Source organism: Schistocerca serialis, chromosome 2, assembly GCF_023864345.2.
Source record: "Schistocerca serialis cubense isolate TAMUIC-IGC-003099 chromosome 2, iqSchSeri2.2, whole genome shotgun sequence".
Lineage (NCBI taxonomy): Eukaryota > Metazoa > Arthropoda > Insecta > Orthoptera > Acrididae > Schistocerca > Schistocerca serialis.
Window position 1 is genome coordinate 1146234736 of NC_064639.1, and position 13917 is coordinate 1146248652.

Consider the following 13917-nt stretch of genomic DNA (forward strand, 5'->3'; position numbering starts at 1 on the left):
CATTTAAAGACAGACCTCAGTTTCTAATGCTGTTTGCAAGTTTCCGTGGTTTACCAATAGCAAGATTCTGGCAGTGGTTGATAACTGTAAGGTACTGGGAGCGGTTGCCAATTGTAAGATGGTGGTTGTTTAGGTCAACAATTGCAGGCTGTTGCTTGGTGTGTAAAAGAAAAGGATCTGACTGACGGGGAGCCATTGAAAATTAATACCTTGAATAAAAATAAAAATAATATTCTTGCATCTTAATCAAAATACCAAGAAATGTTAATGAGTATATTCAATTTCATTATGACTGCACCTTGATCTTTTGACAAATCCATGGCTTTAATAAAACGGCAAAGGTAATGCAAATCGGAACACAGGGAGGAGTTGTGGTCTAAATAACAATTGATTTATTCTTTTTTATTATCAAATGACAAATGGTGTCTAAATAAATGCCAAACGAACATTTCATCTGACAATCGCTTTCAATAATATGCGGTCTATGGTTAACAAAGTGATCAGCTGAGGATCAAAGCTCTCACACTAACAAGTTTGACTAGCTTGTCACAGCAAGAGCCACAGAAGACTTGTCTAGTATCGTAACAGGTGTGGCTCCTCGATCGATTGAAACTGTCAGGTCTAAGAAGACCCAGCACATTACTGACTTTATTTACTGTGTAAATCTACACGAAAGCTCGACCCTTGTGGGTGACTGCTAAAGAGTTGTCAAGATAACATTGTTTTAGCTAGGAATAGTTTCGGCGTAAGAAAGTTTTTAGCGATGTGCTACAGCTTACTTTTTTTATTCCTGCCGTTAAAATTCATCATTGTGTACAGTAAAATATTTGTTCTTCTTCTCTTGGCTCGATATTTCTCCACTTCATGAAACACGCAAGCAGGGAAACTTCACGTATGACAGTGGCTTATAAGAAATAACTGCATAAACGCACTGTGTCTTGCAGCATCGATAGCGCAGGGAACGCCTTCAAATCCAATTATTTTTTAGTAAGAAACAGTCGGGAGTCAATATTCTGTGTTGTACCGAAAAACTCCCCTAAATTAGAAGCGAGCGTTTGCTGCACAAAGAAGTGTAGTGAGTTTCCGTGTTGCAACTACCGGTTACTGATAGAGATGTGTCAATGATGGCGATACGTGTGAAGAAGTAACATTGCTTGTAAATTATTTATTACAAGCTCGACTCATGTTTCAACAACCAGCCACATCGTGAAACAGTCACACGAAAGTTAGGAGGTTTTTTTATCAGTGCATATAAAATGCTTAAAGTTTTATTCGAGTCATCAAGCAATTTACTGCGGAAATATTTAATCCATCCGAGTACCCACTGGATTACAGAGGGATCGCAATATTGGGGCGCTAGACTTATCGTTACTGGCAGTATAAAAATAATCAACAAAACAATATAATCAGTGTTAAACATTACAGTGTGAACACTGCAATTAGAGCGTGTATTTAGGGGCAGGATATATACGCAGTATTTAGCACAGATTAGAGACTGTGATTTGCGAGGGCAACTTAAACCTGTGCTAAGTAGGTAATTCAGGTGCTAGTTCGCAATGGACTGTAAAGTGTAATGGTAGGAGTGAGCACCTAAAAAAACACTGAGACAGGTAGTGGGTTACAGTTATGTGAAACATGAGCATTCGCTCAGTCCATTAGCCACGCAATATTGAGGAGTGTCACATGAATCAGTACAGGCAGGATCCTACAACACAACCTCTGCCTGCAATAGAACGGTGTCGCTGTTCGTTTCTATAAGTGGGTATTTCACATCTGCAATTCCGTTTTTGTGTTCAGTGTTCTGAACTCTAACTTCTCGTCGGTGTCGGAAAATTGGTACAACGGTGCGACAAATGTCTAAGTCAGAGTGACAATTATGTAGAGAAGTAGCTGGAAGGAGTAGCGAACTGTTTGAGATAAAACATTTTTGATTTTTTCTGTGGTTTCCATTTGGCAACCTAACGGACCCTACTTTCCGATCAGACCTCTTAATGAGAGGAATAGCTGGGGTCAACAATTCCTTTCTTTTCCCTAAGCTACCTTAAGGGCATCGTTTCTCGTCACCAGTAGTGATTCAGGATGGAAATGACGAAATTACAATACGTAATCTCGAACAGCAACATTGAATTACAAATCAAAAACGACAATCGATAAAAAAACTCATAACAACCGGAATAACAACACGCAAAACAAACACTCAACGAACTTGCACACCAGCCTAACATTTCAGTGCAGATTTATACCGTTAATACTGAACGACTGCAACATGCAATCCATGAGATTCATATTTCACTAGTTTCGTCGAAAAGTATTTCCATTTTTCTGATTAGAGTCAGAAAGATGAAGATATTTACCGTGATTAAAAAGTCATAAAGTTCTCGATTGTGCAGCAAAACGACACTGTGTCGTTTTTGTTGTCTTTGTAGAAAGCAGGAGGACGGCTTTAATTACTCTGCATGTGTCCCCTGTGTGGTGATAAATGGGCAACAGAACACTGGCACCTGTTTCTGTGACTGTTCACGATGGATTTCTTTTAAAATTCGTAGCACATTTCCGTCGGTTGAGAGGTCATTTCGACGAAACTGCTTTTTATTCTTGAGCGCAGATTTGAACAGAAATACGGAATGTGATGTTCCGCAGTAAAAAAGTGAAATACTACTTTTTACATCGGTAATAAATTTTGCCACACGAGCGACGTTCTTCTCCAACAGGGATTTAATAATAAAAGTTCTGTAATACTTCTGTTAATGAGAAACCCTCCGTCTCTGAATAATCCGGTATGCAAAGAGTCCCAGTCCACTGAGTTTTAATTTCGCAGCACGTGCCTGAAATGGATTCCATTTCCACACTTTTCCGGGTACATCCAATGTTTGTTGTACATAGCTACTTCAGGTCACTCTGTTCGCACTGGACAGAGTGTGACACGTTTTGTACTGAATCATTCTCGAGAATATAAAGGTTACTTGGGAGGCAAAACTTTACACAGAAAAGTATTCCTGGAAGCTATCAGTTTTGAAGTTACACAAGAAAACATGCGTTTCAGTTTAAGGAGGAAAAAATAATACTGTCATTTGAACGCAGTTGGCAACTGCATAGGTTGTTTAATAAACACAAAAATTAAGTATGAATATAAAATTACCAATGACAGGGAGAGTGACAAGAGTGTTACTTGAGAAAGAAAATACCATTAGCATTTTCTTGCCTTAATAGTCTCATCAGTTTCTAGCACTAAGATCCTCGATGTTACACACAGTTGCTATGTAAATTATGTGCTTAACTATGAATCACTTTTTGTGAACCAGATGCAAAAAAAAAGAAAATATAAATATTGTTTTGAAATGGCAAATATGGGCACAAGATTAGTAACTAAAAGCAATAATATGGCTCATCGTAAAATATGCTTGAGTAGTTGGGGCTTCTAACTGCTCTGACTATCTACATTTTCCATCCCATTATGCACAAATGCCTCGTCGTAAGATATGTTTGTGATTTTAACTGCACAGAATAAGTACATTTACCGACCCATTACACACAATTAGAAAACATTAATAGTTATTGTATTAGAAGCTCTATTCTCAGTCTTGGAACAAGACCCAAACACTACACTTGGCAAGAGAAATACAAACCAAAAACTCGAAACATTATTTTCCACCACTGAATCAAAGTTTACTATTCGTGTCCAATGACTTTGCAGACTTAATAAACCCAATATTTTTACGTTGCATTAATACTTGTTCCATAGATCATGAATATGACATTTAGCAATAACGTCGAATGTGTCAGTTTAACGTACGTTTTCTTTACATATTTTTTTTTGTAAAGTTACTACTTCAGTCTAAAAATTCATCAATATTGAGTAGAAGAAGTTGTCATTCAGAAATTCTTTTAATTTGTTTTTAAATGTTGATTGGTTGTCGGTCAGATTTTTAATTCTATTTGGCAAAGGACTGAAGATTTTTATGGCAACATAATGCACACCTTTCTTTGAAGATAACCCTTTCTTTTAGTGTTGCAGCTATGCACTTCGCTATTATTTTTAGATTGGGCTCGGTTATTAATAACAAATTTCACAAGTGAATATATGTATAGCAAAGACACTGTGAATATCTCGAGTTCCTTAAATAAATGTTTGCAGGGTAATCTTGGGTAGGCTCCAGCTATTATTCTGACTACATACTTTTGTGCAATGAATATTTTTTCTCTTAATAATGAATTAACCCAATATATGATGCCATATGAAAGTAGTGAATGAAAATAGGCATAGTATGCTAATTTATTTGTATGTTTATCACCAAAATTTACAATAACCACAATAGCATAGGTAGCTGAACCCGTTTCAGCAGATCATCAATGTGTTTCTTCCAGTTCAATTTCTCATCATTGTACACACCTAGAAATTTAGAACATTCTGCCTTAACAACACATTACTGTTCAGAGTCTATATTTATCAATGGTGTTATGTCATTTGCTGTACAGAATTTATGTACTGTGTTTTCTCAAAATTTAGTGAGAGTCCACTTGCATAGAACCACCTAGTAATTTTCTGAACGACATTATTTACAATTTCGTCAGACGATTTTTATTTGTTGGGTGTGATGATTATACTTATATCATCGGAAAAAGCACCCAGCTTTGCTTATTCATGAATATAGTATGGCAAATCATTAATACATGTTAAGAACAAGAAGGGACCCAAGACTGAACCCTGTGGAAAACCATTCTTGATACCTTTGCAGTTAGAGCACTCTTCTGATTTTTGTAAAATATCTATTCTGGTAATTTCAACCTTCTGCATTATTCCAGTGAAATATAAATTAAACCATTTGTGTAATGTCCCGCTCATACCACAATACGTAAGCTTAGCTAGAAGATTCACACAGTCAGAACCCTTTGAGAGATCACAAAATATCCCAGTGGGTGATGTTTGGTTATTCAGAGCATTTTCTATTTGATCAGTGAAAGTACATTAGCATATTCTGTTAAAAGCCTTTCTGACAACCAAACTGACATTATTTTAGTACTTCATTTTTACAAATATGTGAAGCTACTCTTGAATATATTACTGTTTCTAGAATTTTGGATAAAGCTGTCAGAAGTGAGATTGAGTGGTAGCTGTTAGCATCGGACCCATCCCTGTTTTTATGCAATGATTTAACAATAGTATAATCCAGTCTACCTGGAAAAATTTCCTGTTTCAGTGAGCTACTACATATGTGGCTGAGAATCCTACTTATCTGTTGTGAACAAGCTTTTAGTACTCTGTTGGAAATACCATCAGTTACATGCGAGCTTTCACTATTTTCCTAACTTCAGCAGGAGAGGTGGGTTACATTTTAGTTTTAACAAATTGCATAGGTATTGCCCCTACCATATACTGCCTTGCATTTTGTGATGAATAGCTGGATCCTTTTTTCTTTACAACACTTAAAATAATTATTAAAAATGTTTCCTACTTCTGACTTTTTGTTAACACATTTTTACTCAGTCTGATAGAAATACAATCTTTCTGTACTCTTGGTTGCCCTACTTACCTTTTAACAACATTCCAAATTGTTTCCATTTTATTATCAGAGGTGCTAATCTCAGACATAGTGCACATCCATCTGTATTTTTTAATAACTTTTCTTAATACAGTGCAGTAGTTTCTTTTAATTTTTCGCTGTTTCTGGAAAACAGAAATATTAAATATGACATACTATATACTTAATTATTATTTAAAGAACGATGAGTTGGTAAATATCAAATATATGTAACTAATAAAACATCTTCATTATTCTACATCACATTTCAATGGAACAATACTTATCATCAGAGTCATGTGCTCAGTTACTGTGCTGGATAATATTAAACTGCCACAGTCTTTATAAGATCAACAACAATTTCTTCATCTTCAATAAAGTTTACTTTTACGTCAAATAAGTAAGAATGAAGAAAGTAGAAGAATACAGGGTATTATCATGGTTAAATCAAACAGTGTATGCTTGTGTAGTGTGTACATGAACTGAAAATGGTTCAAATGGATCTGAGCACTATGCGACTTAACTTCTGAGGTCATCAGCCGACTAGAACTTAGAACTAATTAAACCTAACTAACCTAAGGACATCACACACATCCATGCCCGAGGCAAGATTCGAACCTGCGACCGTAGCGGTCGCTCGGTTCCAGACTGTAGCGCCTAGAACCGCACGGCCACTCCGGCCGCTACATGAACTACAGATGAAATCTGAATTAATTGTGAAATATTAGGGTTGTCATTATTAGCTAACTCGTTTGTAAGTATGTATCTGAAGAAAATATATTTTACTCTATGTATATATCATTCTGAAAGTAGACTGGTAAGTAATTATATCCCTCTATGTATGAATGAACTGACATTTAACTATGCTTTATTGATAATTTTTATTATGTTTCACTATAGTATTAAGCTGACATGTACAATATCAAAATGACATGTTGATGAATAAATAATAAGTTCATTAATGGGGAAAATACAACCGACGATATTTTTAACTTCCACTGTTATATTAATGTGTCCAACAATTTTCTCCTGTGATGTTGGCTACTCGCATTCAGTGTTTACAAGAAACAGTCACTTGTTTTGTACGATGTTCTTTGTTTGCAACCTGCTTCACAGATCAGCTTTCCACTTGTCAATCTGTGACTAACGAAAATGGTTTAGTGCTACAGTTAGGTGGCCTTAACAATGCATTGTTACAGGTCGGCAACGTGCTGTCAGTTTACGAAGAAGCCACGCTTCTGTATATAGGGCCGATTCAGGACCACGTTTCGACACAGGAGTCTTATCATTTAGCGCCCTTTTCTCTCGTACACCTTCGTTCGTGTCAGTTTCGCTACTAATTATGTTACGCACTGTATACAATTTTCAGACTAGCGCCTTAGGCGACCACTACCAAGATACGTCCTGTACACAAAGATTCTGGCTGTGGTGTCTCTGGTGGCCCTCTCAGGCTAGCACCGCATGAAGCGGTTTGTGCCGCTGATTGCATGCCAGCACATTTTGCAGGATCCTCCATCCCTGACCATCTCAGCACAGCTCTCATGCCATGGTGAATATGTTGAGGCGGACCACATGCTTAGTCAACAAAGTCCACGGATTTGACTTCTTTACGATTTATTCTAGGAGTTTACATAACGAGTGTTTGTGAGTACCTGATATACAAGGGCTGTCAGGAGAGTAAGATCCGATAGGTCGCGAAATGGAAACGACAGTGAAAATCCGATGAATCTTTGTACAGGTGTGTTGGGCAGTGTCTATAGTATGTTTGTCGATAGCATCGCGTCGCACTTTTCAGTTCTGAGCGCACAATGAGCACGTAAAGAGCCTCGTCCCATGTGTGGGCGACTGCTGTGAAGTTTCGCCCGAGTTCATGCACTTCTAAATAACGTATCTGTCATGAATTTCCTTCTTCTGGACAATTCTCGGCCGCATACTGCACGGGCGATGAGGACACCCGTGCAGCTTTTTCGATGGGGTCTGCTTAATACCCACTGTACAATCTGGACTTGGCTTCGTCTGATGTTCACCTCGGCTCGCGTAAACCGTTGATTATGAAGACAATATTTTTGCACAAACCACAAAAAAAGGTTCAAATGGCTCTAAGCACTATGGGACATCTGAGGTCATCAGTCCCCTAGACTTAGAACTACTTAAACCTAACTAACCTAAGGACATCACAAACATCCATGCCTGAGGCAGGATATGAACCTCCGACCGTAGCAGCAGCACGGTTCCGGACTGAAGCGCCTAGAACCACTCGGCCACAGCGGCTCTGCTGCACAAATCACAGGCCAACGTAGAGAAGTAGCGGAAAATACAGACGACTGCCTTCTACGACGAGGGTGTCGGAAAGTTGGTACAACGGTGCGACAAATGTCTAAGTGGGAGTGAGAACTATGTAGAGAAGTAGCTGGAAGGTGTAGCAAACTGTTGCAAATAAAACATTTTTGATTTTGTCTGTGGTTTCCATTTTGCAATCCATCGTACCCTACTTTCCAAGTAGCACTCTTAATCAGAGGAATAGCTGGCTGCACTCCTCCATTTATATGGCTACAGTGTCCGCAGGCCCTTTAAAATGATTAAAGTATTTCAGATCCATCCTCGCAACTTCTAAAAAATGCATTTTTATTTTACATATGCGTTTCGTTTTATTCGTTTAAAACATCATCTATGATAGCTATTTTCGTCGGATTTCACCTGGATGTGGAAGTTTCTTCTGACAGCGTATATTTAGAATATTATTGCGTTTGCCGCTCTTTTATTTCTTGCATAACTTCGTTTGGCTTGCAGCGCTTCAAATTTCTTAAAACATGATAAAATATTGCACCATTAATGTTTATTTGAGTTCCCAAGCTAAACGCATGTACACGTCATTACGCAATGCCACACGAAGGAAACTCATATACAATATGCATTTACGCAGGAGAAAGTAAACAAACGTTTGTGGTGCATTGTTTTGACGTGCTTCTTGCGTCATGAAATGTGCAGGGCTGGAAAATAAAGTAAAATTAGGCCTAAGGCTTCAGCGCTGAACTCAACACTAACACAAAAACACATGAAATACAGTAAAGGACCTCAGTCCAGCTTCCAGTAATCCTTTTCGGATTTCATTTGTTGTTATCCGTCTCTTGGCCAGAACCAGTCGAAAAGATCTGCGACCTTATCGTGGCGCAGCCCTTCTGGAAAAACCCGCACCCGCTTTTGTTGCCACGCTATTGTCCAGATTTTGTTTCGCCTCACCACCATTCGTTCTGCAACCATTGTACTCCAGTCAAATGTCTGTGCGATCTCTCAGAATGAAGCTGTCATGTGCCTTATGCCAATGATTCGATCTTCTTCAAAGTCCAGAATACGTGGATGAGCTCAGATGCGAAAAACGGGCCAGTTTAAAATGATACCGGTATTTTAGTTCTGAGTGACTGGTATTTCTCGGTATTTGTTTGGCCTCAGTTATAAATCCTTGAACTTCGTTAAAATTTTTCAATCTTTGTTTGAAGTCCATGTTTATTACTGGAAGTAAAGCGAATAAAACAGAAACAAGTTATTCTGGGCGGTTTACACTCCTGTTAACCTAGCGACGAAAAGAACCGATATAGGCGAAAACCTGTATTTCGCCATCCCCACAATGAATTGCACGTGCACATCCTCTGGACATTCAGCACACCAAGCAGCCATCATGTCCTCACACCATTCTTTATCAGAAGGAATGGGTGGTCTCCGTACTGAAAATAAACTCACATAAATATGAAATTATAATCAGCATGTTGCACAGCCTTTTCTGTTGACATATGTTTAATGGGGGTTGCGCCGTGGTCCAAGGAGTAATTCCTGTCTAAAGTTTTGTCTTCCAATACTGGAGACATCCTCAGAGGCTATGACAACTCAGAAAACAGTTACAGTCTCAAACAAACTGAGCAAGCCGAGTTCTTTATATGTGTCCACCGAACGATCAGTTTATGACGTCATGAGACCTTTGCGTAAGATTGCGGAGTCACGCTGACTTACGTCATGGAACTTTGTTTACTAATAAGGCTCACAGCTTGTCAGCTTTCAGTTCTCCTTATTTTCTGTTAAAGTTGTATTTGTGTTTCTGAATCTCTATGCCCTCTCTCTACATCCTAGCGCAGTAATGAATAGCTCTTGATAAAACCACGGTATCAGAGAAATGAATTAGGTGGTCCCAGGTTCCAGTGTACGATTTGCTACTTCCGATTATCTCCTTTCCCGTACGACAATTGCTCTTGTGTTACTTAGGGCTAGTGTTAACGTTTCTTTTTGTGGTTCGGTGTACCCTTGGGAGCACATGCAAAGGATTTTATACAGAGTGGTCTGAAATAGTCTGAAAAGCTAGTAAGTGTGTTTCAGGATAGGTTGCGCTAAGAAATACAGTACTGGCTGTTAAAATTGCTACACCATAAAGAAATGCATATGATTACATTTTCACGCAATTTGGGTGCATAGATCCTGAGAAATCAATACCCAGAACAACCACCTCTGGCCGTAATAGCGGCCTTGATACGCCTGGGCATTGAGTCAAACAGAGTTTGGATGGCATGTAGAGGTAAAGCTGCCCATGCAGCTTCAACACGATACCATAGTTCATCAAGAGTAGTGACTGGCGTATTGTGACGAGCCAGTAGCTCGGCTACCATTGACCAGACGTTTACAATTGGTGAGAGATCTGGAGAATGTGCTGGCCAGGGCAGCAGTCGAGCATTTTCTGTATCCAGAAAGGCCCGTACAGGACCTGCATCATGCGGTCGTGCATTATCCTGCTGAAATGCAGAGTTTCGCAGGGATCGAATGAAGTGTAGAGCCACAGGTCGTAACACATCTGAAATGTAACGTCCACTGTTGAACGTGCCGTCAATGTGAACAAGAGGTGAACGAAGCGTGTAACCAATGGCACCCCATACCATCACGCCGGGTGGTACGCCAGTATGGCGATGACGAATACACGCTTCCAATGTGCGTTCACTCCGATGTCGACAAACACGGATGCGACCATCATGATGCTGTAAACAGAACCTGGATTCACCCGAAAAAATGACATTTTGCCATTCATGCACCCTGGTTCGTCGTTGAGTACACCATCGCAGGCGCTTCTGTCTGTGATGCAGCGTCAAGGGTAATCGCAGCCATGGTCTCCGCCAGATGGTCCCTGCTGCTGCAAACGTCGTCGAACTGTTCGTGCAGATGGTTGCTGTCTTGCAAACGTCCCCATCTGTTGACTCAGGGATCGAGACGTGGCTGCACGATCCGCTACAGCCATGCGGATAAGATGCCTGTCATCTCGACTTCTAGTGATACGAGGGCGTTGGGATCCAGCACGGCGTTCCGTATCACGCTCCTGAAACCACCGATTCCATATTCTGCTAACAGTCATTGGATCTCGACAACCGCGAGCAGCAATGTCGCGATACCATAAACCACAATCTCGATAGGCTACAATCCGACCTTTATCAAAATCGGAAACGTGATGGTAGGCATTTCTCCTCCTTACAGGAGGCAACGCAGGTCAACTGCTGTTTCTGTATGAGAAATTGGTTGGAAACTTCCCTGATGTCAGCACGTTGTAGGTGTTGCCAGCGGCGCCAACCTTGTGTGAATACTCTGAAAAGCTAATCATTTGCATATCGCAGCATCTTCTTCCTGTCGGTTAAATTTCGCGTCTGTGGCACGTAATCTTCGTGGTGTAGCAATTTTAATGGCCAGTAGTGTAACTGTCAAGGAAAGTTGATATGTTGCGCCGCTTCCGAGTTAATTAGCGTTGAAGTTAGTTCATCAGGCCGTTTCGCGAACAAATTCAAACAGACCTCCAGAAACGGAGTCGTCAAATGTGTACCGAACAAGAGAGCGATAAAAAATGTGACATGCGACAGTAGTAACGATCGGACCGGAGGACAAGGCTGAGCAGCCTCGTGCGCTGTTATCTGTGCTGTGATAAGAACTAACACTAGCTGTATCTGGAGGGACTTTTTCTGCTATGGCTAGCGACGGACGTCAGTCCTTTGCAGTGTTCAAATATTTACGCACCTTGCTTGTTAGTTTAAAGAGAGTGTCAATACCTGAATTCTGATTACTCTGCTGATGCGATCTGCGACCGTTTCTCCAAATGGGAATAAAACTTTCCCGTTAGTTGGTTCCTTTTTAATTGGAAGCTCCAGATCATTTATGGTGTCGTGCCCAGTTTTTCTCTTTGACAGAGTAGCCATTTCATCTGAAGGCAGTTCTTAAATGATCGAGCTCGTCCTCGAAGTACTGTGTCTAAAAGTTAGTTTTAGCCAGATACGCCAATGTTTCGATCTATTTTCTGCTTGGGATGGCGACTGGAATGTCCGTGAAGATACCGACCCGTGCGAGTCGGTTTCCTGTAGATTTTGTGCCCTAAAGTTCAGTTTTCTAAGTATCTGGTTATCCAAAAATATTTGAATTTCTGTCACTTTCTCACAGTAAACTTGATGTTGCAACTAATATCATTCAGAAAACTGTAGGAATACCCCGTATGCATTAGTTTAATGACAGTTTGGTAATATTCAGTCGAGGTGATCGTGGTGTTAGCATTTCCCATTTCCGTCAGCCTGAGTGTGTGTGCGCGAGTGTACGCCCGAGAAGGGTCGTAAATTTAAGTGATGACCTCCTGTTCACGAGCGCCGTTATGGATCTCTTTTATACGCTCTCCCAGATAAACTTTTACGATCGCAGGACTGGTCAAAGGATTAAGTGATCAGTAAGCAGAACAAACGAAATCCTTTTTGCCACTATTTTTCCCCTGCCTCGGTAGGCAGTCCCGCGGCGCAGTGCAGACTCGACCAGAGCACGCTGCACGCTTCCCAGCTGGGTCGCTCGCTTGACGTATAATGGTGTCAGTGGGGGAAGCGACCGCGCCCGCGGTGGCATTGTATTTCGGCCAGAGCCATTTCACAGTTCCCATTCGGTCCGCCTCACAGTTAAATTAGATTTACATAATAGGCTCATTGTTCCAGCGGCTCAACTGAGCACCCAGTTAGGCCGCAGAGGAGGGGCGTGGGGAGGGCAGGAGGTTGAGGGGGTTAGTGGGTGGCTGGTGCGTAGGGTGGGAACGCAGCCGCAGTGGCGGGGGTGGTACACTGGGGCAGCCAGACCCGGCCCGGCGGTCGCTGGGTATCCGCGCTAACGAGGAATCGATCTGAAAATATTATGAGCGGTGTCTGCGCGGCGTGGCGCGGACGACCCCGGTTAATCACCGGCTTTAATCTGCGCAGTGACGGCGCGGTGGCTGGGGGGCGGCAAAGCGGGACCGCCGTGGGTGTGAGTCCACGGGGCGCGGGCAGGTTATGGAGAACGACTGCAGCCGCTCCGCTGAATGTGCACAGCGGGAGATAATAAAGTTCAGCGGCAGTGAGCAAGGGGAAGGTCATGCCGGAGGGAATGACACACACACACTCACACACACACACACACGCTCACGCTCACTCTGGGAGAAAGAGAAAGGGGGTAGAGTGGAGTGAGAGGGGAGGCAAGAGGGAAATAGCATCGTTGAGAATTAGTTGGAGGCAACTCCGGGTTACCTACTACCTGTACGTGTAAAGCAAGAGGTTCTCACGTGGTTTCCCTATATCGGAATATGTAGTAATCTTTCCAGTCAATGGAGCAAGTTAGAGGAAAGAAATTTTGGATCCGACTTCAATTAAACTGTCTTCATTTCATCTTGGGATTTCAACGTTTCCATCCTAGGCCTTAGACGCATGTGAGACATATACATTCATTTATACATGTACCGGGTGGTTATAATTAATCTGTGTATTCCGAATGCTGTAGTGCGGGATGTATACATCCAAGGATGCTTAAACACCACAGATACATTCAGTAACGGGATAGACGAGGATAATGCTCGATTTCGGAACCGATATCCAAGAATTTTTTTCAGTAAAATAACAAATTACAGAACTGACCTACGGTCTTTGGCGTACACCCTTAATAATGTAATTTGTATTTTCTTTAAGTACAGATATCGCACGCAGGCGACACTACACGATATTTACAGAAGGAGCTCCAAACGCCACAATTTTCAACCAAGAACAAAATTTCAAAAACCACTTTGAAACTGGTGATATTGCCTAACGTAATATGTAGAAATATTTTTTGCAAAATTCGTTTAACAAAATCGGAAACGGCCTTGCCGCAGTGGATACACCGGTGACCGTCAGGTCACCGAAGTTAAGCGCTGTCGGACGTGGCTGGCACTTTCATGGGTGACCACCCGGCCGCCATGCGTTGTTGTCACTTTTCAGGGTGCATTCAGCCTCGTGATGTCAATTGAGGAGCTCCTCGCCTGGTCACAGGAAACCATCATAACGACCAGGAGAGCGATGTGCTGACTACACGCCCCTCCTAACCGCATCCTCCTCTGAGGATG

The 13917-nt window shown here is 41.4% G+C and overlaps 1 protein-coding gene across 1 annotated transcript in view; it reads left to right on the forward strand.

The window, feature by feature from the left end:
- Positions 1-13917, forward strand: part of LOC126458607 (uncharacterized) — a 799633-nt gene that overhangs the window by 605192 nt on the left and 180524 nt on the right. The window lies entirely within an intron of this gene.